Genomic DNA, 14,174 nt, shown 5'->3' with positions numbered 1-14,174 from the left:
AAAAAGTTCACAGTGGATTAGAAAAACAATGGTTATTGCTAAAATTTCATGTAGGGAATCTCTGTGCTGTAGGGACATTGGAATATCACCAGGAGGCTCCTCGGACAATCCCTGGCTCAGATCACTCAGAGCCGCCCTGCGTGTGAATAGAGCTGTAAAGAAAGGCTGCTCAGTTCTCTCCTCTGGCCGCTATTGTCTTAACATGCCTCACCCCCTCCAGGAACGTTCTTCCCCTGAGGCCCCGCCCACACTGTGGCTCTTACTGCTGCCTACCCTGAGGCCTCACCCATCGGCTGTGTCTAGACTGGCAAGTTTTTCTGCAAAATCATCTGCTTTTGTGGAAAAACTTGCCAGCTGTCTACACTGGCTGCTTGAATTTCCGGAAAAGCACTGATGATCTCATGTAAGATTGTCAGTGCTTTTCCAGAAATACTATGCTGCTCCCGTTCGGGCAAAAGTCTTTTTCCAAAAGACTTTTGCACAAAAGGGACAGTGTAGACAGCACAGTACTGTTTTCCGCAAAAAAGCCCCGATCGCGAAAATGGCGATCGGGGCTTTTTTGCTGAAAAGCGCGTCTAGATTGGCCACGGACGCTTTTCCGCAAAAAGTGCTTTTGCGGAAAAGTGTCCTGCCAATCTAGACGCTCTTTTCCGAAAATGCTTTTAACGGAAAAATTTTCTGAAAATGCTTTTAACGGAAAACTTTTCCGTTAAAAGCATTTCCGGAAAATCATGCTAGTGTAGATGTAGCCATCTTGTATTTCCTCCCTCCCTTTGCCCTCCAAAAGTTCCCCGCCTGCCCCTTGTTCCTCTCTGGTTATTCGCCCCCTTCCCCCCAGATTGTCCTTGCTGCTGGCTCCTCTCCACCCCTGCATGAAGGGCCTCTTGCTCAGCTTCTGTCCCACTCTAAAATGGAACAGCCCCAGCGGTAGGGCTGAGCCATGGGGTGCTGGGTGAGTGGCAGGTGCTGAGACCTGAATGACCCAGCGTGAGGGATCATCTCAGGCATCTCTCTGAAAGGAGCAGAAGGGGATTTACAGAGATGGGTGGGTGGAGTGTGTCTCAGGGGTTATGTAGCTGTGTTGCTGGAGCTTGGTGGGGGAGGGGAAAAACACAGGCCTCCTTGTGAGCAGCATTTGAACCTGCACAGGGAACCCATATTGAATGTTCAAATCCACTCCCTTCACCATTTGGCCATCACAGCTGTGAGTGCAACAGTGCTCCAGGGCTAGGGAAATCGGTCAATTATCCCAGGCCTGACGTTAACTGCTTCACAGAATTCAAACAGCAAACCTGGCTCCCAGAGCACAGGGGGAATTTGGGGGGCTCATTGCTGAGCCGTGGGGTTAAGTATCAAGCCAGCATCCACCTGTGAGCCGTGTAAGTGTTGTGGGAGGGCAACGGCAAACAAAAGTTCTGGGGGGCCACACAGAGACCCCCGATGGGCTGCCTGGGCCTAGGCCATGAAGCAGGAAGTGGCTGAGGCTGGCCAGGGAGCTCCCTGTCACCTGTGATTCCTGGCATGAAAGTAAAGGGAAAGTATGTGAGAGATGAGGCCTCTTGTCTCCTCTCCCATCCTCAGGCAACCTGTCTCCAGTGCTCCTGCCACTGCCAGGCACAGGAGGGCTGGCTTTTGGGCAGAGTAAGTAGGGAAGAGGGAGAGGCAACTGGAGGCCCTTAGCCCCCTGGCTGGTTCTGCCTGTGAAAAGAAAAACAAGGTCTCCCCAATTACTGGAGAAGGTAGGTATTGATCCCATTGCCTCTTGCATGCTAAGTGAGCACTCTGCCACTTGAGCTAATTCCCCCATCTGTGACTAGCTCTCCTGAGCCACCCACCTTGTTCCAGAGGCCACAACCTCCCTGCACCTGCCCAAAGCACCTTTCTGAAAGAGCCACTTGTGAGGCTGTTTCCTGTGGGCTGGCTAGCTCTATGGGTGGAGGGAAGGGAATGGGCAGTGAGCCCCAGCTGGCAAGAGAGTCCAGCTGTCTGGGAGAGTTTTGCTGACATAGCTGAGGGAGAAGTGTCCCTCCTCCAACCAGGCAGTTCACAGTCCGGAGTCCCTGGCTGGGTGGGGCTGCCACACAGTTAGAAAGAACTTGGGCTCTGGGTTGGGAGTGAGGGGCACTGTGGTGCTGGGAGATACACAGACAGGTAGCAGGCGCTGCAACCTGGAAGTAAGGGGCACCACAGGGCCAAGCTGGCAGGAGCTGCACAACAGGAGTCAGAGCACCATTGACCTGAGAGGTGCCTAGACATGAAGCAGGGGGCTGCAGGTGGGGAGTGAGGGGCTCCAAGGGGCTGGGAAGCAGGTAGCACCATGACTCTTGCCACCAGGGTCTTGGGCTACATCTACACTGGCCCCTTTTTTGAAAGGGGGGCATGCTAATTTTAAACTTCGGAATAGGGAATTCCTTTGAAGTAGGAATAAGAGATCCTCCGGAAAAGGGCTTTATTCCGGAGGATCGGGCCAGTCTAGACGCTTTTTTCCGGCTTTTCCCCAAGCCGGAAAAAAGCGACGGACATCTTTATTTAAATCCCGCGGGGGATATTTAAATCCCCCGCGGATTTCCCTATTCCGAAGTTTAAAATTAGCATGCCCCTTTTGAAAAAGGGGCCAGTGTAGATGTAGCCTTGCTGTCTAGCTTCCTCCCCATGATGCTGGGCCTCCATCTAGTTCAGCCACTAAGTCAACCCATGAGCTAAGGCAGGAATGGGGGGAGGAAGCAAGCCAAAACGTGACTGGCAGGAAACACTGGTCTTGCCTTCCTAGGCAGTGCACAACAACATCCTTTTTGTGGCACAGCTGCCAACATTCTCGGGCAAAGAATTATAGGCCAAGAAAAGCTCTTTGGTGCAGCTGAAGTAGCTTGGTTGGAAGCTGATGGGACTGATGCTCTAAAGGTTCCTGGTTCAAGCCCAGGCTTTGGTATGTGACTAGGTAAAGCAGGCTCCTGCCTGCTCCCCTTGAGATGTTTGTGTATCTTCCTTAGACACTGTGAATGCCAGTGTAAGCAGGGGCTGAACTGTTGCTTGCTATCAGCCAGCTAAAAGGAGGGGTGGGTGTGCCCACTACAGTTGTTTAGCTCTGCAAGGTAGTTAACTGTTGATATGTAAATACAGCTCAGGAGAGAATCCAAGGTGTGGCTATGTAAATCCCATTCAGCCAGGGCTGATGGAGGGTCAGTGTTGGAATGGAATGTGGAGAATTGTATATAATTTGGGACTGTTGTGGGGGTCACTAATCATGCTACCCCTAAATGTGGGAACTGTAAAACAGGCCACCAGTGCTTGCAGGAAAGACACCACCATCATGGTTAGAGGTCTCGGAAGAACAAGCCTCCCCCCTTCCAGAGTTGAGTGAACTGAGCTGGGGGGAAGGGCTAAAGGGCTTGAGTCAGCCTGCTTCACACCTGCCAGGTGTGAGCTCTAAGATTGGATTGGATTGGATTGGATTGGATTGGCTTGGCTTGGCTTGCACCTTTTCCCCTTTGTTTTAAGGACAGCCCTAAAGTAGACTCCCTGAGGAGTCTTTTCTTTTGCTAGTCCAGTGAAAGCTCAATTCATTTGCCAGTCCAGTTGGTGGCTAAAGAGTTGAAATCACTGAGAGCTGAAATCACTGGTTTGGCTGAGAGCCAGGCCTATTGCAGCCAGTGAAGAGGTGGTGCCACAGTGTGGCGTGGAGTGGTGGCAGGCGAGGAACGGCCATCGGCAGCGTGGCGTGGAGCGGTGGCAGGTGGGGAGTGGTGACCAGAGGTGGCAGCAGACAAGGAGCGTCCAGTGGCATGGGACGAGACAGCTGGTGGAGCGTGGCAGAGTTTTGTATAAGGTGCCCCCTATCTATCCCCCCATTTCTACCCAGGTTGGGAGGCGAAACCCTTCAGGTGAACTTTGGGACTCTGGGTGGCACAGACCAGGGACAGAGACTTTTGGGGTGTCAGACTCTTTGGAATTCAGGCGATTCTTGGCTGGGGAGGGCTTGGCTCATGTTTGGGTTATGAACTCTGTTTGTGGTATTTTCCCCAAGTTAATGCCGTATGACTTCTCTCTCTGTTTCATTAAATGTTTCTTTCCTACACTCAGACTCAGTGCTTGCGAGTGGGGAAGCATTGCCTCTCAGAGGCGCCCAGGGGTGCATGAATTTCCCAGATTACTGGGTGGGGGCTCAAGCCAGTTCTATGTGAGATGGACCCCAAGATATTGAACCCAGCCCTGGTTACTGCCAGGCCTACCCGGCAGAAGGGTTACATCAGATTAACCACCAGCTCTTCCTCAGAGTTACTGCTTCCTTGGCTAAAGTCCGCCTCTCTCTAGTTGGCTGTCATTGCTAGATAGATCTACATATATCTAGCTTTGTTAACCCTCTCATTTGCTTGCACCCAGGTCAGTCCGTGTCACTGGCTCAGAGGTTTCTTTCTTCGGTGCCCTGCAGAGAAAGCCCCTGTTTGTTAAAGGCCTCAGGGAGCCCAGAGCAGAGGAGGCTCGGATTCTAGAGCCATTGACCCCACAACACACATACAACCCCAGGGCCACGCCCCCACCCTCCCGAATCCCATGCCCTGACTTCTGTACCCGCCCACATCCTGACCCCCTACCCTGAGCCTCCCACACACCACTCCACACTTTAATTTCTTACAAGTACTGTCCTATCACAATCCCCCTCCACGCCCAAACTCCTGCTTTGAGACTCTCCCCTGCCCAAGGAATGGTGCCCAATATGTCAGTACCTGTAAGAAATGTGTTATTTTCACCCCTGGGAGCAGCAACCATTCAAAAGGGGCTGTCAGGGGCAGGACCGTAGCCCTGCAGGGCAGGGGTGTGTGTAGCAGTGACATCACAAAGCCTTTTGCAGTGCCTCAGCTTATTGGCTAATGGAGGATGAGAGACAGTGACCTCATAGAGAGTCCATGACAATGGCCAGGTGGCAGAGCAGAGGCCGTCTCAGAGCCCCTGTGGCTTTGTCACAGGGAGTCTCCTTCTTGAAATCTGCCCTTGAGGCCAGAGAGAGAGAATTCAGGGGCATGTACGTGAGCATGAGGTGATGCTTCTTAGGAGCTTTCTCCTTTCTCATGACTAATTGAGCTAGAAGACAGTTGTCCTTGGGGAGAAGGTAGGAGCCTCCAAGAGCTTTGGTGCCAACAAAGACTGACCCACCTGGGGCAGGCCAAATGCAAGGCCTGGGAAACACTAAACTAGATCGGGAGTTATATTTTCCCACCTAGACCTTTGTCCCTTATTCTCATTAGGGACATTGGGATTTGTCTCTTTGGTTTCCCTTTTTCATGCTTCACACTAGGGCTACGTCTACACTGGCCCCTTTTCCGGAAGGGGCATGTAAATTTCAGCAGTCGTCGTAGGGAAATCCGCGGGGGATTTAAATATCCCCCGCGGCATTTAAATAAAAATGTCCGCCGCTTTTTTCCGGCTTTTAAAAAAGCCGGAAAAGAGCGTCTAGACTGGCCCCGATCCTCCGGAAAGAGTGCCCTTTTCCGGAGGCTCTTATTCTTACTTTGAAATAAGAATAAGAGCCTCCGGAAAAGGGCACTTTTTCCGGAGGATCGGGGCCAGTGTAGACGCTCTTTTCCGGCTTTTTTAAAAGCCGGAAAAAAGCGGCGGACATTTTTATTTAAATGCCGCGGGGGATATTTAAATCCCCCGCGGATTTCCCTACGACGACTGCTGAAATTTACATGCCCCTTCCGGAAAAGGGGCCAGTGTAGACGTAGCCTAGAGGAGAGAGGGCTGCACAAGGAGATGGGATAGGCAGATGCTCTGAGAGTGACCCCCAGTGGTGACCTGAACCATCCTTGGGCCATATTTGTGTATGGGGGGGGGAACCTACAGCAGCCTGCTCCTCAGAGTGCTGATTGGCTGAACTTAGGGGCCAATCACAGGGAGGAGACTCAGGACTTTGTTGTTCTCTTTAAGGCCCAGCAAATGAGCCAGAATCAAATGTCTGCTTGGGGAATTGTTCTGCTTCTCGCCATTGGTTGTCTCTGAGCAGTCCCTGAGTCTCTCTACTGCTCTAGTGCTTCTAAACTATTGGCTGAGCAATCCCTAGGCAGGGCTGTGGGTCTGTAGCTCATTTGAGACACTTTATTCTGATCAGTGAGGTTGTGAAACTCCAGACTGATGGGCTGTGTCTAGACTGGCAAGTTTTTCCGCAAAATCATTTTATTTTGCCGAAAAACTTGCCAGCTGTCTACACTGGCCGCTTGAATTTCTGGAAAAGCACTGACGATCTCCTGTAAAATCATCAGTGCTTTTCCGGAAATACTATGCTGCTCCCGTTCGGGCAAAAGTTTTTTTTTTCCGAAAGACTTTTGCGCAAAAGGGCCAGTGTAGACAGCATAGTACTGTTTTCTGCAAAAAAGCCCCAATTGCGAAAATGGCGATCGGGGCTTTTTTGCGGAAAAGTGCGTCTAGATTGGCCACGGACGCTTTTCCACAAAAAGTGCTTTTGCGGAAAAGCATCCTGCCAATCTAGACGTGCTTTTCCAAAAATGCTTTTAATGGAAAACTTTTCCGTTAAAAGCATTTTTGGAAAATCATACCAGTCTAGACGTAGCCATGGTGAGTTTGAACGTCAGGCCAAGGGCCTTGGCGAACCTTCCTGTTGTGCAGAGACTTGTAGCTCCTGGTGGCCAGCTCTGTCTTTCTTCCCTTATGTTGAGCCCATGTGGCCACAATCAAAGGGTTGCCTCTTTTGTAAAAGCTGCCCTGGTAATTGGTGATTAGCTAAAGTGACTCTGGTGGAATGTGAACCCACAACTTTTGAATGGCACCGAAGAGGTGAAGAATGTGCATTTGGAAGAAGGAATTTCTGTGTCTGGGCTGGCTCTTGTGTGCCCTAGTAAGGTGTTAGGCTGAACGTGCAGGGCAGCATTTGCTCCAGAAGGCCCAGGAGGGCATCAGACAGAGCGAGTGAGGCGGCTAGGACAGAGCAGGATCTGTCTGGAGGCAAAGCCGAGCATGAGAATGGACATCCCATGAGAAGCAGAGGTTCCAGAGGAGTGAGGGGTGAATTATTTTCATCTGGCAATTTACAGAAAGCACCAAGGCCCTGAGTGGACATGGGAAAGTCGGTGGATGTGATATACCTTGACTTTAGCAAGGCTTTTGATTCTGTCTCCCACAATATTCTTGCCAGCAAGTTAAGGGAATATGGATTGGATAAATGGATGGTAAGATGGATAGAAAGCTGGCTAGAAGGCCAAGCCCAGCGGGTAGTGATCAACGGCTCAATGTTAGGATGGCGGTTGGTTTCTAGCGAAGTGCCCCAAGGTTCGGTTCTAGGACCGGTTTTGTTCAATATCTTTATTAAGGACCTGGATGAGGGGATGGATTGCACCCTCAGCAAGTTTGCAGATGGCACTAAGCTAGGGGGAGAGGTAGATACACTGGAGGGCAGGGATAGGGTCCAGAGTGACTTAGACAAATTGGAGGATTGGGCCACAAGAAATCTGATGAGGTTCAACAAGGAAAAATGCAGAGTCCTGCACTTGGGACGGAAGAATCCCAAGCATTGTTACAGGCTGGGGACCAACCAGCTAAGTAGTAGTTCTGTAGAAAAGGACCTGGGGGTTACAGTGGATGAGAAGCTGGATATGAGTCAACAGTGTGCCCTTGTAGCCAACTAATGGCCTATTAGGTTGCATTAAGAGGACCATTGCCAGCAGATCCAGAGAAGTGATTATTCCCCTTTATTCGGCTCTGGTGAGGCCATATCTGGAGTATTGTGTCAAGTTCTGGGCCCCCCACTACAAAAGGGAGGTGGATGCATTGGAGAGGGTCCAGCAGAGGGCAACCAAAATGATTAGGGGAAAACTATTTCACTAGGAGGGTGGTGAAGCACTGGAATGGGTTACCTAGGGAAGTAGTGGAGTCTCCATCCCTAGAGGTGTTTAAGTCTCAGCTTGACAAAGCCCTGGCTGGGTTGATTTAGATGGGATTGGTCCTGCCTAGGGCAGGGGGCTGGACTTGACGACCTTCTGAGGTCTCTTCCAGCTCTGTGGTTCTATGGTTCTATGATAAGCCTCATGGCAGGAAGTTGGCAGGGAGCAGGTGCCTTCACCTTGTGGCTCTGCTTCTGCCACAAATGGCATCCCAGCGAGCTACCTGAGACCCTCCCTGACCCTTCCAGGGAGCAGCCCCAGGGGTCCCAGGACCATCGCAGGGGGATAAAAATGTGTCCCCCCACCTGGAGTGGCCCTGGAATCATGACCCTTTTCGAGTTGTGGTGCATGGAGGAGTCGCTGTAGGGTCCCCGGGCCAAGCACCACAATGTGGAGATCTTCTCTCATATGGCCATGTCCCTGGCGGAGCAAGGTCAGCCTGCCTAGACCATGGGGCAAGTCTGGGCAAAGGGGAAGGGGCTCCGTCAGGGGTACGACAGGGCCACCGAGCATAGTGCGTGCTCAGGGGCAGGACCCCACACATGGCCTTACTACAGCAAGTTCCACCACATCTTGCGGGGTGAGGAAAATCCCCCCCCCCCCCCGTCGTGATGGACTAAGGGCTAGAAACTCCGGTGGTCGTCTGCCCAGAGGTCACCCCTGAGGAGGAGCTGGAGGGACAGGTCCAGCCCCAGACAGAGGAGAAGGAGGAGCAGGATCCAGGGACCATCACCCTGTCCCTTGAGCCATTCCCCGCCAGCCAGGAAATCTCCAGGTGAGTGGTCTCGCTTTCTCACACACACAGGGCAGGGGAGTCGGGCGCACAGGGAGCAGGGGCACATTGTAGCTTGGACACCTCGGCCAGCACATGCTGCTGCAGTCTGTGCACATGCAACCACGTGCAGCAGGAGGGTGTGGCACACGGGCACAGCAGGCAGCCCCTGAACATGGCCAGGATCCTGCTGCCAGCCTCATGCCTGGGCACACACGTTCTGCCCCCAGAGGAGAAGGGGGCGCATCCAGCTGTAAGCAGGCTAGCTGCAAGGGTGCAGGCACAATCCCCCCACCCTCCCCCACACACACACTGGGGCACTGCGCACAGCACACGGGCCTGCCTGCATGTGTGAGGCAGCAGCCACTCCCACAGATAGCCCAGCGAGCCGCAGCTGTGTGTGCAGATCCCAGGGAGGGCCAGGCTGCTCATGGCTCCTCTGCCGCCCATGAGGGGATCCCACTGTGGCGGCACACTTCTCTTGCCTGCTTGGCTGTGGTGTGTGTATGGGGGGAAAAGGAGGGAAAAGAGGGCACCACAGTCCTCTGGCCACATCAGGGCCCCTGTGACAGAGGGTGCGCAGTACAGGCCACACATGGCCTTGCACCTGGGACATCCCCCTCCTGTGGACCGCGGATTGGTGCAGTCTCCACTCACAGACGATGGCATGGCCTCAGGGAATGTGTGTGCAGGGATGACTGATGGCCTCTCCCTCTAGTGTGTTGTCCACAGCCGGAACAGCCAGGAGGAAGGGTCCAGCCACACCACCTGCCAGAGTCTGGGGAACCCGCAGACGAGCCAGCGTGCCGGAGGACCTCATGTGGCAACACATCAGCATCCTGCGCAACATCCACGAGACCCTGTCGCACAGGCTGAATATCGCCCTGAAATGGCGGGAATGTGCCTGGACCGACATGATGGTGCGGTGTGCTACCATGTGCAACTTCCTGTCCCTTGTGGGGGAACATTCGCCTGATGCCACTGGTCCTGCCTTCCACCCTCCTGCCCCCACTCCTATGGCCATTGCCCATTTGTCCACCCACCCTGCTATGCCTCTGCCCCCTCCCCAAGTGATGCCCATGGCCCCTCCTCCTGTCCCCTCTGCTAACTATGACCCTGCTTCAGTGCCCCTCCTGCCTGCCCCAGACACATCCAACCCCCAAGAGGTCCCTTCACCTGAGGTGTAGCTCCAGCTCCATAAAAAGTCTGATTGTGGCCTCTGTGGACTGTTTGGCCTGCTGTTCCATTGGAGCTACTCTCAGGCAATCATCCAGGTAAGGGATGATTACTATTCCTGATTTTCTTAGGGGTGCTACTGGCACGGCCAGAATGTTCTAAATGCCATTTTTTTGGAGGGCTTGTCCCTCAGTGCCGGATCCTGGTCTGATACCGCTGTTGCAGATGTACAAAGCGGCGATGTAGTTGAAGGCGGTTCTGACATTGGTCTTCCAGTCTTTTCCACAGAAAGCAGCTTAAGCCGGAGCTCTCTTGCTTTGAAGCAACTTGGCTAGTGGTGGCAGGATTTTGGTGAATGGTCATTACCCAGGCATCCGATGTACTGGGCCTGTCCATCCGAGATAATAGGAATGGACATCCTGCAGCTGAGGCATCTGTTGAAGCCTGGTGAACCTGGCATATCTAAACTCTTAGAACGATTGAATAAAAAAGGTTTTTTTTTTTAAACTAACACTAGTGGGGAGGGGGAACGTGAATAAACTCTACGCTAATAACTAACAGCCAACACAAATCTATCAACTCTAGCTGTTCTATCACGGAGCGCTGCTCTGTTCTGACCGAACCAGGAGCAGGTGAGAAGGAACTGAGGTGATGGTTGACAGTGTGCATGTGTCAGCACGCTCGCTACATTGTGAGTGGTGCCACATGTGTGTGTCAGTACCCTTGGGGAATATCGTTGCCAAAAAGTTCCAGTTAGAAGTGCAAGGGAGCCGAAACACCTACAGTGGATGATTTCCCTCCAGCTTCCTAGGCTACGTCTAGACTACATCCCTTTTCCGGAAAAGGGATGTAAATTAGACGTATCGCAATGGCTAATGAAGCGGGGATTTAAATCTCATTAGCATAAAAATGGCTGCCGCTTTTTTTCGGCACGGAGCTTTGCCGGAGAAAAGCGCCAATCTAGATGCTGATCTTTCGAAAAATAAAGCCTTTTCAGAAAGATCCCTTATCCCTTATATCAAGAGGGATAAGGGATCTTTCGGAAAAGGCTTTATTTTTCGAAAGATCAGCGTCTAGACTGGCACTTGTCTCCGGCAAAGCTCCGTGCTGAAAAAAAGCGGCAGCCATTTTTATGCTAATGAAGCGGGGGAGATTTAAATCCCCGCTTCATTAGCAATTGCGATACGTCTAATTTACATCCCTTTTCTGAAAAAGGGATGTAGTCTAGACGCAGCTGTAGAGTGTTACCAGCCATGCCTTCCTAGGTAGGCCGGGCAGCCATTTGGTCCTGGGCTTTTCCTGCTGGGGCCTTATGGTGCAGACTCTCCTTAGTGAGCGGCTGTGGGTGTGAGAGACGCTGATGGGCCCTGGGAAAGGCACGCATGACTTCAAAGCTTCTTTCTGGGGTTCAACAGGGAGGGCAGCTCTGAGTCAGGAGCTGGAAAAGCGCGTCTAGATTGGCAGCACGCTTTTTCGGAAAAGCAGAAGCCCGGAACCATTTTGAAGCAGGGCAAAGGCCACCAAACCTTTCCGGGGGCGGGGGCGGGGGCGGGGCTCCGTTCAGACACGTGCTTAAAGGGGTCTCGCCAGACAGCCATTTGTCTCGTGCTCCCGTGTGTTGGGACCTCTGGCAGGGACTGACGCCCTTAGCAGGTTTGGTGGTTGCCCTCTGACTTTTGGGGACACCGCCCTTTGGCCCCCAACTGCTTTTTCCTGCGTTTTGTTTCTTCTGCCCTGCCCTGTCTGCCATGGAGCCGTGGGTGGCCATGTGCCTGCTCGGGCCCCTGTTGGAGATGTACAAGTGCCTGCAGCTCGTGCTGCAGGCCGGTGGCCTGCTGTTCATGGACCAGGAGGCAGAGATCGCATTGGATTCCCTCACCAGGGAGGCCATGGTGGCCCTCCTCCCTGCATGGATGGCAGCCGAGGCACAGACGTTCGACCAGCCCCACACAGCTGCCTTCTGCCAGGCGTGCCAGGATGGGGTGCGCATCAGAGAGGCCCTGGTGGACATGTTTGCCCAAGCCCCGTAGTAGGGTCACCTGGGCCTCCCCAGACTACTCCCTCCCATCCCCTACCCTTCCCCACCCACTACCCTTACCTCCCCCCAATTGTAAAGCACATCGGCCGTCATCGTGACTGTTCATTGGGTGCGTCGGATGTAGTTAGGGTTTTCTTTTTAGTTTAGGCTAGGGTTTAGGCCACCATCACCTGTCCCGAAGAACAGGGAAGAGGATTCGGGGTTCGTGTGGAAGGCTCAAGTCAGCGTACCTGATTCCAGTCGAGGGATCTCCTGGCTGTTCCTCTCCCAAGGCCCGGAAGGACCAAAGGATTGAGGTTGCCAGCTTCGCCGTCATCTTCCGTCGAGGGATCTCCTGGCTGTTCCTCTCCCGAGGCCCGGAAGGACCAAAAGATTGAGGTTGCCAGCAACACCAACAATCGTCCTCCCTGCGCCTAGACTATGTTACATAATCTTTAGTGTGTGTCTTTTAACCGTTCTTGCTTGTTTGTTAGCTATGTTAAATATAGTTTGTGGTTTAAATTTTACTGAAAAGTCTCAGTATTTATTTATGCGCCACAAACCAATGACCACTTAAAAAGGGACCCCCGGTGATAGAATACAGAATTTGGTGTCCACAGTTTGTCACCCTTTTAAATTTAGGTGGCTAATTGGCATCTCAAATCATTTCTTACAGTTTCCTCGAGTAACATAATAACCAACACAAGAATCAACTGAAAAATAGACTTTTTATTTACAAGGGGGAGGGGGAGGAGACCTTCAACTGGGACGGGGACGGGGGGGGAAACCTTCAACTGGGACAGGGAGTGGGGGGAGCTACTGGGATGGGTGTCCCCTGCGAGCACTCCTTCGGGGGCGGACCTGCACATGCGGGGCAGGCCGCATCAGGGCAGGCCGCACGGGGAGGTGGGCAGGAGCAGGGGTCATAGGAGCAGGGGTGGCAGGAGCAGGGGCAGGAGCTGGGGGCATAGGAGCAGGGGCGGCAGGGGCAGGAGCTGGGGGCATAGGAGCAGGGGCGGCAGGGGCAGGAGCTGGGATAGGAGGGGGCCTGGGCTGTGCTACGGGAGGGATGGCGGGGACATGGGGTCCGGCCATGCCATAATGGATGGCGTGCACTAAATGTGCCGTGAGGATGTCCATTGAGCTGCGCATCCCTCGGCACTCTGTGAGGAAGGCAGCCCAGCCCTCCTGCCGCCACTGCAGGTCCCCCTGCACCCGCTTGGCAATGGAGGCCTGGATTGCCTCCACGGCATTGACATGGCGGCGCAGAAGCTGGTCCCTCTGTCGCAGCCTGCGCCTCCGGGGTTGGCCAGCTGGGGGTGCCGCTGCTGCCGGAGCGGGGGGTCTGGTGCTCGGTCCCGCTGCAGGGAAGAGAAGAAAGGACTGGTCAGTCAGGCAGGCTGTCCACTGTCCCCACACCTCATGCCCTCCACCCCTGAGCCCAGGTGACCCCACAGTTGTGTGGCTTGGGCCCACTCGGTTCCCGCCCTGCCCCCCGTGTTGTATGTTTGCAAGGAGGACTGCCCCTGGAGTAGGGTCCCCCCTCCAGTATTGTAAGCACTGGTCTGTGTCCTGGCCCCGTGGAGTTTTTCCGGAAAAAGGACTTTTGCCCGAACGGGAGCGGCAAAGCTTTTCCGGAAAAGCGGCTGATTTCGTACAGTAGATCGTCATTGCTTTTCCGGAAAATCAAGCGGCCAGTGTAGACAGCTGGCAAGTTATTCCGGAAAAGCGGCTGACTTTCCGGAATAAGTGGCCAGTGTAGACACAGCCACAGGTTCTTGCGCAAGAACATCTTGCACAAGGGTTCTTGTGCAAAAACTCTTGCGCAAGAACACGTCCACACTTGCCATGTGCTTTTACACAAGAGCACCCATGGCAGTGTGGACGCTCGCTTGTGCAAGAAAGTTCTGATGGCCATTTTAGTTCTGAGAGCCACGCATCCACATTGCCTTCTTGCGCAAGAGCTCCTGTGCAAGAGGGCTTATACCTGTCAAAAGAGCATTGCTCTTGCGCAAGAAGTCCTCTCTTCCTACGCCCTACTGTAAACCTTCTTGCGCAAGAGCGGGTGGGGAGTGTGGACACTCTGTGGAAGAACAGCCGCTAGTGTACACGTAGCCTGGGAGTGTTCACTCACTTGGTAATAGACCCAGCTGTAGAACAGTCATTGCTACTGGTCATAAGTGGAAAGCACATGACACCACCAGGGCATTAAAGATGACCTTGGTACTCACTCCCCCACAGATACTGACCCAGATTCAGGAAAGGATCTAATCAGCTCACGAGGTACAGGGCGATGGGTGCTGTCCAGGAAGTGTAA

At 53.3% G+C, this 14,174-nt stretch overlaps 1 long non-coding RNA gene across 2 annotated transcripts; it reads left to right on the top strand.

The window, feature by feature from the left end:
- Nucleotides 1–3,472: 3,472 nt before the first annotated feature.
- LOC142823272 (uncharacterized) lies at nt 3,473–10,707 on the top strand. Of its 2 annotated transcripts, none has more exons than XR_016347321.1 (3): nt 3,473–5,020; nt 8,544–8,667; nt 9,383–10,707. It is a non-coding gene; the product is annotated as an uncharacterized LOC142823272 (long non-coding RNA). The 2 variants fall into 2 exon arrangements; XR_012898543.2 differs by having other exon boundaries at nt 3,473–5,107.
- Nucleotides 10,708–14,174: the final 3,467 nt, after the last annotated feature.

This window comes from Pelodiscus sinensis, chromosome 19, assembly GCF_052426305.1.
Source record: "Pelodiscus sinensis isolate ZL-2025 chromosome 19, ASM5242630v1, whole genome shotgun sequence".
NCBI lineage: Eukaryota > Metazoa > Chordata > Testudines > Trionychidae > Pelodiscus > Pelodiscus sinensis.
This window is presented reverse-complemented; position numbering and strand designations above follow the sequence as displayed.